Source organism: Macaca fascicularis, chromosome 1 (assembly GCF_037993035.2).
Source record: "Macaca fascicularis isolate 582-1 chromosome 1, T2T-MFA8v1.1".
Taxonomy (NCBI): domain Eukaryota; kingdom Metazoa; phylum Chordata; class Mammalia; order Primates; family Cercopithecidae; genus Macaca; species Macaca fascicularis.
Genome location: NC_088375.1, coordinates 45,892,767 through 45,910,013, shown reverse-complemented (window position 1 = coordinate 45,910,013; position 17,247 = coordinate 45,892,767).

The following is a 17,247-nucleotide window of genomic DNA, read 5'->3' as shown; positions in this document are numbered from 1 at the left end:
TGTTAGAGGATTAAGTCATCAGAAACATAGAGCCAAATATTATTCTTATCCTTCCAGTAAACAATATGACGACTATGCTGCTATGGCTATTAAATAGAAAGAGTAGTTGTATAAAAAACTTAATGAGTTCTTAAAATCTTTTGAAAAAATCATGACGTTTACTGAAATAGAGTCTGACCTCACTTTGTGTTCGACTACTCACAGATTTCAAGACCGCAAAACTTTAATTTGCCCTTCTGCCCCACACCAAAGCCAGCTGCTAAGAAAATTTAGATGTTTTCCACTAATAGCAAAAGGAAGTTCAAACTATGTAAGCCCAGCAAGTATGCAAGAATGGTCCCTCCAGCCCTGCCTCCTAATCACAATCACCACACCCTCCACCCCTAGCCAGTCTCCTTTGTCATCTCTCCCATGTTACTTTCTGACCTGTTTGAGACCTTGCCTTGCTCCATCCAGAAAGCCTCATTATGTGACTAATAAATATCTTTTTTTTTTATTTGATGTGTGTAACGTGATCAGTCATGACATCTGAACTGAATTTTAAGTGGTGGGAGGGCATCTTGTATCAATTGCATGATAAAATTGTTTACACAGGCTATTTGGGCTGGGTTTTTTGTCCTATAATAGGGAAAGAATGGCTAGGGGAAAGTTCATAAGGCAGTGTTAACTCAATAGAGATTCATTTATATAGAATTTCACAATTTCTGAGGGACTGCTAATATTATAATTTGTATTCCTTTGGTGTAGTATAAAATATTCCTTGCTTTTAATGATGATATCATTTTTATCATGTGCCTGGAGTCCAGTAAGTAGAAAAAGATGCAACACAAATATCACTGTATAATCGTTAACTGCAATGTAAACAAGACGTATAACAGGCTTAAACCTTTCTTCATATTATTTGAGCACTGTCTCCTAATGTCTAGAAATCTAGAAAAGTGTCTGATATATAATACACACTACGGAAGGGGGAGGAGGAGGAGGAGGAGGAGAAGAAGAAGAAGAAGAGGAAGAAGAAGAAGAGGAGGAGGAGAAGGAAAAAGAGGAAGGAGAAAAATAAAATAAAATAAAATAAGCAGAATCGAAGTACTGCAATATTAGAAGTGCCAAAAATGTTATGCTCATTTAGCACATTAAGGATTATCCTATGGAGGGAACAGAGGTAGAGGAAGAAGAGTGACAAAGACTGTATCATGGAAGAAGAAGCTTTTGAACTAGGCCTTAAGAAACACTCAGGAATTCTAATAGTGAGGTTAGTAATGGAATAGTAATGGAATTGGAGCTGGAACACAGCATTTTAAATATTTTATATTTAAAGCCATAATAAAGATCTGAGATTTCAAACCTGTCAGATTGCTACTGCAATTGGAAGATGCTTCAGAGACTCTGGAAAGATAAATCTATAGACTTCTCCAGACATTAAAGTTCTACCTATAAGAACAGCAGGGGAGATCCATGCCAAGACGGCCAAATAGGAACAGCTCCACCCTCCAGCTCCCAGTGTGAGCGACACAGAAGATGGGTGATTTCTGCATTTCCAACTGAGGTATTGGGTTCATCTCACTGGGGCGTGTCAGACAGTGGGTGCAGCCCAACGAGCGAGAGCCAAAGCAGGGTGAGGCATCGCCTCACCCGGGAAGCACAAGGGGGAAGGGAATTCCCTTTCCTAGCCAAGGGAAACCTTGACACACAATACCTGGAAAATGGGGTCACTCCCATCCTAATACTGTGCTTTCCAAGGGTCTTAGCAAACAGCACACCAGGAGATTATATCCCGCACCTGGCTTGGAGGATCCCATACCCATGGAACCTCTCTCATTGCTAGCACAGCAGTCTGAGATCTAACTACAAGATGATAGTGAGGCTACGGGAGGGGCACCCACCATTATTGAGGCTTAAGTAGGAAAACAAAGCGGCCAGGAAGCTCGAACTGGGTGGAGCCCACCGAAGCTCAAGGAGGCCTGCCTGCCTCTGTAGAATCCACCTCCGGGGACAGAGAATAGCCAAACAAAAGACAGCAGAAACCTCTGCAGATGGAAATGTCCATGTATGACAGCTTTGAAGAGAGTAGTGGTTTTCCCAGCATGGAGTTTGAGATCTGAGATTGGACAGATTGTCTGCTCAAGTGGGTCCCTGACCCCCAAGTAGCCCAACTGGGAGACATCCCCAACTAGGGGCAGACTGACAACTCACACCTCACAAGGCCGAGTACACCTCTGAGACGAAACTTCCAGAGGAACAATCAGACAGCAACATTTGCTGTTCAGCAGTATTCACTCTTCTGCAGTCTCTGCTGCTGATACCCAGGCAAACAGGGTCTGAAGTAGACCTCAAGCAAACTCCAACAGACCTGCAGCTGAAGGTCCTGACTGCTAGAAGGAAAACTAACAAACAGAAAGGACATCCACACCAAAACCCCATTTGTACATCACCATCAGCAAAGACCAGAGGTAGATAAAACCACAAAGATGCGGAAAAAGCAGTACAGAAAAGCTGGAAATTCTAAAAATCAGAGTGCCTCTCCCCGTCCAAAGGAATGGAGCTCCTCACCAGCAATGGAACAGAGCTGGACAGAGAATGACTTTGATGAGATGAGAGAAGTAGACTTCAGATAATCAAACTTCTCTGAGCTAAAGGAGAAATTACGAACCCAGTGCAAAGAAACTAGAAACCTTGAAAAAAGATTTGACGAACGGCTGTCTAGAATTACCAATGCAGAGAAGTCCATAAATGAACTGCTAGAGATGAAAACTATGACATGAGAACTACATGACAAATGCACAAGGTTCAGTAACTGACTCAATCAACTGGAAGAAAGGGTATCAGTGATTGAAGATAAATGAATGAAATGAAGCAAGAATTAAAATTTAGAGAAAAAAGAGTAAAAAGAAATGAACAAAGCCTCCAAGAAATATGGGACTATGTGAAAAGACCAAATCTACATCTGGTTGGTGTACCTGAAAGTGACGGGGAGAATGGAACCAAGCTGGAAACCACTATGAAGGATATTATCTAGGAGAACTTCCCCAAGCTAGCAAGACAGGCCAATATTCAAATTCAGGAAATACAGAGAACGCCACAAAGATACTCCTTGAGAAGAGCAACTCCAAGACACATAATTGTCAGATTCACCAAAGTTGAAACAAATGAAAAAAGGTTAAGGGCAGCCAGAGAGAAAGGTCGTGTTACCCACAAAGGGAAGCCCATCAGACTAACAGCAGATCTCTCCGCAGAAACTCTACAAGCCAGAAGAGAGTGGAGGCCAACATTCAACATTCTTAAAGATAATAATTTTCAACCCAGAATTTCATATCCTGCCAAACTAAGTTTCATAAGTGAAGGAGAAATAAAATCCTTTACAGACAAGCAAATGCTTAGAGATTTTGTCACTACCAGGTCTGCCCTACAAGACCTCCTGAGGGAACCACTAAACATAGAAAGGAACAACTAGTACCAGCCACTGCAAAAACATGTCAAAATATAAAGACCATCGATACTAGGAAGAAACTACATCAACTAATGGGCAAAAGAATCAGTTAACATCATAATGACAGGATTAAGTTCACAATAACAATATTAACCTTAAATGTAAATGAGCTAAATGCTCCAATTAAAAGATACAGGCTGGCAAATTGAATAAAGAGTCAAGACTCATCAATTTGCTGTATCCAGGAGACACATCTCATGTGCAGAGACACACATAGGCTCAAAATAAAGGGATGGAGGAGTATCTACCAAACAAATGGAAAACAAAAAAAGGCAGGGGTTGCAATCCTAGTCTCTGATAAAACAGACTTTAGACCAAGAAAGATCAAAACAGACAAAGAAGGTCATTACATAATGGTAATGGGATAAATTCAACAAGAAGAGCTAACTATCCTAAATATATAGGCACCTAATACAGGAGGACCTAGATTCATAAAGCAAGTCCTTAGAGACTTACAAAGAGACTTAGACTCCCACACAATAATAATGGGAGACTGTAACACCCCACTGTCAACATTAGACAGATCAATAAACCAGAAAGTTAACAAGAATATCCAGGAATTGAACTCAACTCTGCACCAAGCAGACCTAAGAGACATCTACAGAACTCTCCACCCCAAAGCAACAGAATATGCATTCTTCTCAGCACCACATCGTGCTTATTCCAAAATTGACCACATAATTGGAAGTAGAGCACTCCTCAATAAACGCAAAAGAACAGAAATTATAACAAACTGTCTCTAAGATCACAGTGCAATCAAACTAGAACTCAGTATTAAGAAACTCAATCAAAACTGCTCAACTACATGGAAACTGAACAACCTGCTCCTGATTGACTACTGGGTACATAACAAAATGAAGGCAGAAATAAAGACATTCTTTGAAACCAATGAGAACAAAGATACAACATACCAGAATCTCTGGGACACATTTAAAGCAGTGTGTAGAGGGAAATTTATAGCACTAAATGCCCACAAGAGAAAGCTGGAAAGATCTAAAATTGACACCCTAACATCACAATTAAAAGAACTAGAGAAGCAAGAGCAAACACATTCAAAAGCTAGCAGAAGGCAAGAAATAACTAAGATCAGAGCAGAACTGAAGGAGATAGAGACACAAAAAACCCTCCAAAAAATCAATGAATCCAGGAGCTGGTGTTTTGAAAAGATCAACAAAATTGATAGACTGCTAGCAAGACTAATAAAGAAGAAAAGAGAGAAGAATCAAATAGATGCAATAAAAAATGAAAAGGGGATATCACCACTGACCCTGCAGAAATACAAACTACCATCAAGGAATACTATAAACACCTCGACACAAATAAACTAGAAAACCTAGAAGAAATGGATAAATTCCTGAACACATACACTCTCCCAAGACGAAACCAAGAAGAAGTTGGATCCCTGAATAGACCAATAACAAGCTCTTAAACTGAGGCAATAATTAATAGCCTACCAACCAAAAAAAAAAGTCCAGGACCAGACAGATTCACAGCTGAATTCTGCCACAGGTACAGGAGGATCTGGTACCATTCTTTTTGAAATTATTCCAATCAATAGAAAAAGAGGGAATCCTCCTTAACTCATTTTATAAGGCGAACATCATCCTGATACCAAAGCCGGGCAGAGACACAACAAAAAAAGAGAATTTTAGACCAATATCCCTGATGAGCATCAATGCAAAAATCCTCAATAATATACTGGCGAAACGAGTCCAGCAGCACATTAAAAAGTTTATCCACCATGATTAAGCGGGCTTCATCCCTGGGATGCAAGGCTGGTTCAACATATGCAAATCAATAAACATAGTCCAACATATAAACAGAACCAAAGACAAAATCCAAATGATTATCTCAATAGATGCAGAAAAGGCCTTTGACAAAATTCAACAGCCCTTCATGATAAAAACTCTCCATAAATTTGGTATTGATGGAACTTATCTCAAAATAATAAGAGCTATTTATGACAAACCCACAGCCAATATAATACTGAAGGGGCAAAAACTGGAAGCATTTCCCTTGAAAACTGGCACAAAACAGGGATGCCCTATCTCATCATTCCTATTCAACATAGTGTTGGAAGTTCTGGCCAGGGCAATCGGGCATGAGAAAGAAATAAAGGGTATTCAATTAGGAAAAGAAGAAGTCAAATTGTACCTGTTTGCAGATGACATGATTGTATATTTAGAAAATTCCATCATCTCAGCACAAAATCTCCCTAAGCTGATAAGCAACTTCAGCAAAATTTCAGGATACAAAATGAATGTGCAAAACTCACTAGCATTCCTATACACCAGTAACAGATAAACAGAGAGCCAAATCATGAGTGAACTCCCATTCACAATTGCTTCAAAGAGAATAAAATACCTAGGGATCCAACTTACAAGGGATATGAAGGACCTCTTCAAGGAATACTACAAACCACTGCTCAATGAAATAAAAGAGGACACAAACAAATGGAAGAACAGTCCATGATCATGGATAGGAAGAATGAATATCGTGAAAATGGCCATACTGCCCAAGGTAATTTAGAGATTCAGTGCCATCCCCATTAAGCTACCAATGACTTTCTTCACAGAATTGGGAAAAAACAAACAACCAACCAAAAAAAAAAAAAAAAAAAAACCCAAAAAACTACTTTAAAGTTCATATGGAACCAAAAAAGAGCCCGCATTGCCAAGACAATCCTAAGACAAAAGAACAAAGCTGGAGGCATCATGCTACCTGACTTCAAAGTATACTACAAGGCTACAGTAACCAAAACAGCATGGTACTGGTACCAAAACAGAGATATAGACCAAGGGAACAGAATAGAGCCCTCAGAAATAATACCACACATCTACAACCATCTGATCTTTGACAAACCTGACAAAAACAAGAAATGGGGGAAGGATTCCCTATTTCATAAATGGTGCTGGGAAAACTGGCTAGCCATAAGTAGAAAGCTGAAACTGGATCCCTTCCTTACACCTTAAACAAAAATTAATTCAAGATGGATTAGAGACTGAAATGTTAGACCTAATACCATAAAAACCCTAGAAGAAAACCTAGGCAATACCATTCAGGACATAGGCATGGGCAAAGACTTCATGTCTAAAACACCAAAAGCAATGGCAACAAAAGTCAAAATGGACAAATGGGATGTAATTAAACTAAAGAGCTTCTGCACAGCAAAAGAAACTATCATCAGAGTGAACAGGCAACCTACAGAATGGGAGAAAATTTTTGCAATCTACTCATCTGACAAAGGGCTAATATCCAGAACCTACAAAGAACTCAAACAAATTTACAAGAAAAAAAAAATAACACCATCAAAAAGTTGGCAAGGAAATGAACAGACACTTCTCAAAAGAAGACATTTATGCAGCCAACAGACACATGAAAAAATGCTCATCATCACTGGCCATCAGAGAAATGCAAATCAAAACCACAATGAGATACCATCTCACACCAGTTAGAATGGCGATCATTACAAAGTCAGGAAGCAACAGGACGTGGAGAAATAGGAATACTTTTACACTGTTGGTGGGACTGTAAACTAGTTCAAACATTGTGGAAAACAGTATGTAGATTTCTCAAGGATCTAGAACTAGAAATACCATTTGACCCAGCCATCCCATTACTGGCTATATACCCAAAGGATTATAAATCATGCTGCTATAAAGACACCTGCACACGTATGTTTATTGCGGCACTATTCATAATAGCAAAGACTTGGAACCAACCCAGATGTCCATCAATGGCAGACTGGTTTAAGAAAATGTAGCACTTTATGCCATGGAATACTATGCAGCCATAAAAAAGGATGAGTTTGTGTCCTTTGTAGGAACATGGATGCAGCTGGAAACCATCATTCTCAGCAAACTATCACAAGAACAGAAAACCAAACACCGCCTGTTCTCACTCATAGGTGGGAATTGAACAATGAGAACATTTGGACAAAGGAAGGGGAATATCATCCACTGGGGCCTGTTGTGGGGTCGCGGGAGGGAGGAGGGATAGCATTAGGAGATATACCTAATATAAATGATGAGTTAATGGGTGCAGCACACCAACATGGCACATGTATGCATACGTAACAAACCTGCACGTTGTGCACATGTACCCTAGAACTTAAAGTATAATAATAAAGAAATAAAAATAAAAATAAAAATGTGGCTATAAGCAACAAAACAAATGAATCTCATGAACATAATTTTGAGGGAAAATAGACAGATATAAAAATTATATACAATGTAATTCCAGTGTGAAGTCCAAACAGGCTTTTAGCAGTCTGGATCCTGGTTACCCTGGAGAGAGAGCGTCTGCTTAGTGATTGGCAGGAGTCTTAAAGAGGGCTTCTGGAGTGCTGCTCGGGTTCTATTTCTTATTCTTGGTGCTGATTAAATAAACAGATTCAGATTATGAGCATGTATTGGGATGTACATTATGATTTTTACACTTTTCTAAATTAATATTCTACTGCAGATAAAGTTTATTTTCAAAATGAAAGCTATATATCAGTTATGTTTTGCACAAAAATTGTAAATGGTGGAATTTGGCTAATGATTGAATTAATATTAGAAAACAGGGAGAGACACATTTGGAACTTGGAATGAGACTCTGATAAGCTGTAAAAAACAGTTCTAAGAAATTTCAATATGCTAAAATAATGCACAAAACAATATGAATACTGACATATGTACAGTTTAGTTTTACCAAACTAATCTGAAATTAATGTAGATAATGAGGTATCAGCAGAGCTAGTCAAACAGACCACACACAAGTTTATGCAGGAATGCATTTGTGTGAAAGCAGTGACAATATTCTCAAAAGCCAGGCACTTTATGTATTAAAATATCTTGCAATTTAATAAGATTAAGCTGAAAAGGAAGTATGATGTAAAGCCACTATACCGTCTACCTAATGATACTGTAGACGGTTATATAAAGAATTTTAGGCTTTAAGAGATGAAATGAAGGACTCTCAGGACTTGTTTTAATTCTATTCTTCTCTATATTTTAAAAGATTGAGAAAAATGGAAACTTCTCTTGTTTGGAAAAAGTTCGATGAAATCAATGGCTCAGTGCCTTTTGGGGAAATTCAGCTATTCACTGTATGGTGTTTGGACTCTATTTCAAAGTGGCTCTAAGGTGTTATAAAAAGTGGTAATTAAGTTTATCAAACTGATTTGTATAGATTTTTGCCTGCAGCTAATGCTACATTTGTTTTGATAAACTCAGTGATAACAGGCTTAAGCCTTACTTATTTTTCTAAAGAAAAGTCTCTTGACCATAATACAGCCTGTCACGGACAAAGACAAATTCTGCAACTCTTGTTCTATTCAAAGTATAGAAATGTGCAATTTGAGCGAGAAATACATTGTAATGGGGCATTAATTATTCTTCAATTTGGCATTTTTCCTAGACATTAGCACCCAACACAGGAAAGGGTAGCCTTTTTGGTATTGGCAGGAGAGGGTGTAAATAGTCAAATTTGTATGATTACAAAGCTTGAAAGACTGCTTCAGTCTTACAACACACTAAATATTAATAGTTAAGCATATATCTTTAGTTGTCTGAAGTATCCCCATGCTGTTTTGGGTACGGTATTTTTTATTAGTTTGGTCTGCATGCTTTGCCTTTTTTAGCAGATCACTTTGCACATGGAAGTCAGATTACACAGTTTTCATATCAACCTCCACCAGTCCCACAGAGCTACCTGCTTGGTATCCATCTTCCTTTTCCCTTCTGTTATCCTGGAATGTGTTCCTTTCCCTACCAGCTACTTATTTGCGTGTAATGTAGTTTCTCTCTTTCTCTATAATAACTGTCTTTAATGGGTACTATCTTTTGTAATGTCCCTTATTTTGTCTTTTTTATGGATAAAAGCACTTACATGCAAGTAAACTAATTTACAAATGAGAGAATAAAAGACATAGGAGCAAAAATCCACATGTGTTCAAAATCAAAAGCAACTAGGTGCAAACAAAAATAAAATACATAAGAAAAAATAAAAACAACTTGGGCAAAACTAAAAATAAGACCTATAAAATCCTTTAAATGTATATAAAATAAAGCTTTATTATTAATTTCCTTTTGGGATTATATGAGTGAGTTGTAAAGATAGAAAATTCCATTGCATTGACCTATTTACTATAAGAATAATACTAATATTAATGAATTAGATAACTATTGTGAACTGTATTTTTGCTTCGTAAATTATTTATCAGATTATACCTCAAGAAAAGCCCCCAGAATAGGGCCCGAATTTCTCTGGAAAAGTCATAAGGAGCAATTATCAGTGAAAGGCCTTCTCTGTATTTCTGTACTTTTTTCTGTATATGTGCTGAAGATCTATTTCTAGAATAACCCAGGTTTCTGGATCATGGCATAGTGAGTGTACCCTGTGTTCTAATAACCAAGCAAAAGTATTCATCAAATGATGGGAACACAGTGCCTCAAAGAGGGTATTGTCAGAGTAATAGTAATGTTAGGGTGAAAAACGAATGTTAGCGTGAAAAAGTTCCTGGGGATTACCTGAGGACTACCTATTGCCCTTTCCACTGTCTGCATGCCCACCACAGGCATGGGATACCTAACATCAGGACAAAAAGATTCTCTTAGTTGTAGTTTATTGTCTCATTAAATTCACTGTTAATATGAAAGGACCAGTGTTATGGAAGACACTCATCCAACTGGCAGACTCCCATCTTCATGGGTTTCAGTTATCCCAGAAAATGAATACATGCCTTAATCCTTTACTCTTTAAATTCTATTAATAAAATTGCCTAACCTTTCTAAAATAACAAATCATATATGTGAATCACTGACAGACAGCAGGGAAGGAATATTTGATTGGGAAGGAAAAGCTCACCAAACAATATTTAGTTTGGTTTTGTTACATGGAATTTCCTTACTAAAGGTGATAAATGTCTCTTAACACTAAGCTTCACCACTAAAACTCTATATTCAAAATGAAAAGAAAATTAGGCTTTGCTAATTTTTTTAGTATGTCATCTTTGAAATACAAAGGGTCATTCTCACTGTAATTTGTGTTTATATATATATACATTTGGGAAAATATACAGATATATATGCACACATATATATTATACATACATATGTATGCTAAGAGCTAAAATAGCTTTAAGCTATTAAGCTAAATAGCTAAAAGACCATGTATTATTTTTAAACAAATTGTCTTTCAATACCTACACAGTATATTAAATATAAAATATTGATTTATTTATGAAAATATGCTGGACAGTAGAATAAATGCTAAGATAACCAATATAAATATACTATTACTCTTCTAGTAGTCTTGTTGATTAAGTCTGTTTACTCTGGGGAGAAAGAATCATAATATTTCAATGTGTTAACAAATTATAAATGTATTTCTCTCAACAAAGTCTGATTATAGCACTCAGTGGGTAACATTCCATGTAGTATTACTGGATCTTGACTTCTGCCAGACTTCAACACTGTCAACTTCTAAAGCTGTGTTGTCTGATATAGTAGGTGTTAGTCACATGTGGATCTTTAAGTTTAAATTAATTAAAATTCAAAATTAAATTTCTCTAGTGAAATGGGTGTATTTCAAGTTCTCAATAGATGCATGTGGTTACCACATTGAAAAGTCAAGAATTAACTCTTCTCGAGCCTTTAATTCATATATATGACAAGCTTATCATTTACAGAGTAAGGAGAGCATACACACACATAGGAAAAATGGGAAACAATGTAGGAGATTTTAGGATTTAGGATTTAAATCAAGTACTTCACTTTCCTTCTTACATTTTTTGTTGGTCAGAGGTATGCTCTGGGACCCACATAAATGCAAGAAAAACTGGAAATAGATATCTTTATTCCAAAGAAGAAAATTAAAACAAAATCTGGTGAACAAATAGCATTGCTTTTGCTACAGTCTACATTTGTAGTCAACAAGCAATCCATTTTCCTCTCAATAACTAAAATTTACTCACATGTCTACTCTCCAAAAGAGATATACCAAAGTCTTACACAGTTTCTGCATATAGTTTGAAGTTTATTCCTGTTTCATGGACAAATCTCAGAAAAACAAACAATTATCACACTGGCCAAATTGGATGAGATTTTTAGGATGTTTTTAAACCTTTAAAACTCTGATTTAATAGTGCCCACAGAAGAAATTATATAACACAATGAAAATGAAATTGATATTCTTCTTGAATAAAAATATGAACGAAGGCTTCCAAGTAACTATTTATTTTTGAAAGGTTGCTGTATTTAAGGGGAAGGGCTAGTCTACTCTATTAATGTGCTCCTTTTCTTCTCCATACACCTGTATGCTATGCTTACAAAAATATTTTTAGAGGTAATGAATAAACATAAAGAGAACTTGAGGTAGCTTTTTAGCTTAACTAAATGAATTGTTGTATAGTGATAACTACAACAATCATCTGTCAACACTAAAGTCTACATTTATTTCTGCTTCTAAAGCCAAAAAAGTCACATTGTATATTAATTAGAATGTCATGTCTTTGCTTTGTCAGAAAAAATATGCGTTTGATCATTATGAATTAAATGGGAGAAAACAGAGCATTCATGGGTTAAAAATTCAAAAACAGTGAATATAGGATTAATATAAAGGGTGGAATGAAAACATCATAGTTTTAATTGGAATCCTTATATAAGGGAATATCAAAGAAAAAATTAGGCAATTACCAAGCAACAATGAAAAATGCAAAGATGACTATTCTCAGTTATAGCCCACAGCTGCTCTTGTACTTCCTGGAAAATAAACAGCCTCAATTATAAACTTGGCAGAAAGAATAATGTTTGTGAGTTATAATTAATGTAACTTACATGAGCTGATTTTCTCAGTTTTATGACCAGTAACCTACAGGTGAACAAAATATTCCATGTTTAAGATGTAGCTCATAATTTGGCACTGATTAACATTTAACATACAAAACAATGTTACTTAGTGCATTTATTTGAAATCGGAAATATTCTTCAGGACAAAGCATAAAAGATAAAAAAAATTGCATTTTAAATAATTATTATTTTATTTATTCATGCTACTCTCATAACTTATTTTCACATTGCTAGTGTAAAATGATTGTTTGGAAAAATAATTGTTTTATACAAATGTCCCTTGTTATCTGGAGTTGGTTATTTAAAAAATTATACCAAATATTAATAATGAAATAAATATTTAAGAATCTACCTTGAGAAAGATTGAAACATGAAATATATTTGTAATTGGAATTGCTATTCAAGCAACATATTTGTGAATTATTAAGAGCCAAATTTAAATTTCAAAAGTAAGCTAAATACTATACATTCATTTTCTTTCAGTATTTCAACACTAAAATATCTGTTCATATTCTTGTTGATCAAAATAAACAACACTATAAGAATATGGACTCTTTCTGAATAATTATATCAAGTCAGAAAACATAAGGAACATATTTTATAGTTTGTTTATAATAGAATGCTTCATGCAGTTTTGTATCTCTTAAGAAATAATTTGTCCCCAGTGCAACATGTAATTTAGAACACTTAATCTTTGGGATATAAAGGAAACAAAATCTAAAAGCCCTCAGTATTCATTTAAAACATGCATTTCTCATACTACAAACAATATTGTTTTTGCTCTCTCTGCTAAAGAGATCATTTAACACAGTTACTCCACTCTCTATTCATGCTGAATGTTAGGAATACATTGCTATGGAGTGACAGTATTAGCATAAATTTTAGCCAGTGCACATTTGTTTCTTGCCAGCTACCATCTTCTCATTTTACCTGGTAGATCAGAAATAAAAGAAGGCAAAATTATGACTATTTTTAATTGGAAAGCACTTATATGAAGGCATTTGTGTTGAAATATTAAGTATTGAATGAAGACTGTGATATAAAATGATTGGTAAAAGATCTGCAAGGATATTAACCAAATTTTTCAATGATGATTGCTACTGGTGAGAGTAGGAGGGTTAGGATGGGAATAAATGTAGGCCCTCACAACTTTCTCTGAGTAATTGCAGTGAGCATTTGTTGTTTTGAGCTGGATGCCATTTATATACTTATACTTTATTGCTGAATACCAAGTAAAAGTGAAAAGCAGGGCTTCACCCTAGCTACATAATTTTAATGGGGGCCAATAATCTTTTATTCTCCATTAGCTAGGGTCAATGAGATGCTACTCATCAAGATACTGTGTCTTGGTGAGTGACAAAAAACCTCAGAAGCCATAGATTTTTCAGCAGATATTAACTGTTTCCAAAATCTATTTTTCCTCATTTTTAACATTGCAAACGATCTCCTCAAGTTTTTAGTGACACATATGGCCAAATAGCAACTCTTGAAGCTCTATATAACCATGTGACTAAACTCTATCAAAGAAAATGTGAGCAGAAGTGAGATATGCCACTTATGTATAATATCTTCAAAGTGAGATTACACACCTTCCACTGCTGTTTTCTGCCAGCCCTACATCTGAAACCAGATGTGACCATGGTGAGTCCTTTTTGACAACATGGATACGATTCATATCCACAAGGTTCATGGAGCAAAGACATGGAAAAACCTGAGTCAGTTTCTGAATACATTCAGGAAGCAGAGCAGCCCAGATGACACACCAGATACTCCTCCAAACTTCCTATAAATTTGTCCCACACCGTTCTAGATTCACACCTCTGCATCTTCCACCCTTTCCTTTCCTCCGGATAGTGACGCCCCAGCATCTGAGAAAATTGTCTGGTGAAGAGAAACCATCTGAAAGAGAAAGATGTGAAACAAACTAACGAGGCAAAATCGGAATTCTCTTACGCGAGCAAAAGAAAAAAATATCATTCACAAGAAAATATTTCTGAGATTATTAGTAGTCACAAAAATCATTATAGAGTTCAAAAGAGAGTTGCAAATTTAAAAGGGAAATTACCAGATATGGATTTTTTTTGCTTACTTGTTATGTGAGGGATCAGAACTAGTAAATCATATAAGAAAGAAACAAATGAATAAATTGGTGTGTATTTATTAATTATATATATTTGAAGTTACAATAGAAATATAAATTATGGATGGAAATTCAATTAATGTTGAAAAGCTAGAAACTTTAACCATCTTAACAAATTCACATTTACGGTCACATGAAAATCCTAAAATGGAACAGTTCTTTGATCATCATCACACTTAAACAGTAATGAGTAATTTTCAAAACTTAAAATATGTTTTAAAGTACTTTAGAATAAATTACCTTATACCTTGCTTTCGGCTATATGTAAGTTACTAAATTCAATCTCTGTTAGCCCAGACAATAAATTTAACCCTCGATTCCTAATTAAAGCATGTACTTGAAGTGTTGAGCCTTTTCCTTTAAAGCTTATTCATGTCATATTTGAAAAGTAATTATGATTGAGCCAAGTCTCAGGGCTTCTCTGAAATTCTGCTTCCATGTTATAGTAACAGAAGTGTGACTTCAATTTTCTCTTTTGAATTGAGAAATAATTGAGGACATTTTTGAAAAGAAGTCAAGTGCTTGTTTTCTCTGAATAATCCTGCAATTTTGTTTTTTGAGTGTAGCATCATGGACGACGTGTTTAATGCTGATGAGCAAATTGTGTTTAAGCCAGAAATGTAAGAAGCATTTGCAGATAAAAGAAATACAGTGAGTTGAAGCAGACAGAACTAATTAATGTGGATCCATTCCAATTGAAAATTGTGTGATGTTTACAGTTAAGAAGGGAAATGTATGGTTCATAAGTCAAAAACTCAAATGACAGAAGTAAATCAAGATATCAAAATAAGCAGCAACCATGAAGATAGGAATATGTTGGATTACATCACCAGTTGAAATTATTATGTACATTTTATTTAAACTGATATTGGGATCCATTTCATACTCAAGATATAGATTTAGGCTATTATTATTACCACTTGAATGGAAAGGCTTATATCCTTAAAATATTATAATGGGATAAATTCCAAGTATAATTTTCTTATTGTTAGTATACAATATATATAGTATTATTTCTAGAATTACTTTAAACAGTAAGTGGATATGATCTCTTAAAAGACAGAATTTCTCCACATCCTTATGCTAGAAATAAAATATAATAAAAGTAAATAAAAATTAAAATTTAGACAGATAAATTATTTAATAGTAAATAATTGTTAGAATATTAAATTCTAAAGTAAATAATATGAATAGATAACAAAGATAAAAACAGCGAGTACCTGGTATGTACACATGCTTGTTTCCTTTTTAAGAGGGGGTGTAATACTTTATTAACGAGTTTGGAGTAGAAATAGACTTTTAAGTTACAAGATTTTTTTTTTTTTTTTTTTTTTGAGACGGAGTCTCGCTCTGTCCCCCAGGCTGGAGTGCAGTGGCGTGATCTCAGCTCACTGCAAGCTCCGCCTCCCGGGTTTACGTCATTCTCCTGCCTCAGTCTCCCGAGTAGCTGGGACTACAGGCGCCCGCCACCTCGCCCGGCTAGTTTTTTTTTTTTTGTATTTTTTAGTAGAGACGGGGTTTCACCGTGTTAGCCAGGATGGTCTCGATCTCCTGACCTCGTGATTCGCCCGTCTCGGCCTCCCAAAGTGCTGGGATTACAGGCTTGAGCCACCGCGCCCGGCCAAGTTACAAGATTTTAATTTTAAGAACAGATTTATTAAAAAGTTTCTGAATCCTTTATTATTCAGTTGATTTGCATTTCTTCAGATGTAAAAAGCAGCCCGACTGAAATGTAAGTAACAAACCAATGGCTATAAAAGCTAACTTGAGCTTGAGTTTTTTATCATTATCAGATTGTATAATATTTTTCAATTTAGCATACACTTTTAAAATCATTATATGAAAATAGCACAATCAAATTATTATGTTCCCTTTCTCCAATCTTATGCGCTATCTCATTTATCAAACTTCAATGAGAAAAACAATTCTTAAAGTAAATAAGCAAAAAGGAAAAAAATGGCTGAACTCTACAGTCTACTGGTTGAGCATTTATTTGAATTAAACATTTAAGTGTCGCTAATTAAGTCATTAACCTTTACATTAAAAATTCTACTTCACACTGTGTACTACACTGCAGTTCAGCTGTAGTTCAGGTGTTAGTTAATTAAATCTAAAGCCAAGATATTTGTTTGAAAATCCTCTATTAATTCATTTAGTAGGATGCTGAAAAACATTCAGAGCAATTTCTAGATATATTTTGCTACTATTTTATTATTAAAAAGCTTTATTCTTAATTATTTAGTAATTTGACCAAAAACACAAAACATCATCTACTAATTAAGATGCACAATTATGGGACTTTCAAATATAAATATAATTGGGATTATAGATCCTTTATACTAATTACACATTTTCATTTCAATTCTATACTCTGTATTTATGATGTGATGTTCATTTTTAGATTGAATTCAAGAAAATGTAATTCAATTAATGACATTTTACATAAAGACAAATATAATTTAGAATTATTTTCCTCAGTTACAGTAAACATTCTACACATTATTACACTTACTATATAATTATGTGGTAAAAAAATGAACCTTGGTTTTATAAATTTAAAAGATATATTGAAATCAGTTTGACTTAGACCACCAAGCATAAAGATAGACATATATGCTATCTATCTATCTATCTATCCTATCTCTTATGTTCCAAATATCTACTTGCTTCTCAGAATAACTTTTTCTGAGATTCCTATTATATAGGCATTTTTCCACATGACATTTTTACCCCTCTCAAGCTCTCAATAATGTAAACATTTAGAATCATATGTTTTGTTATGTAAT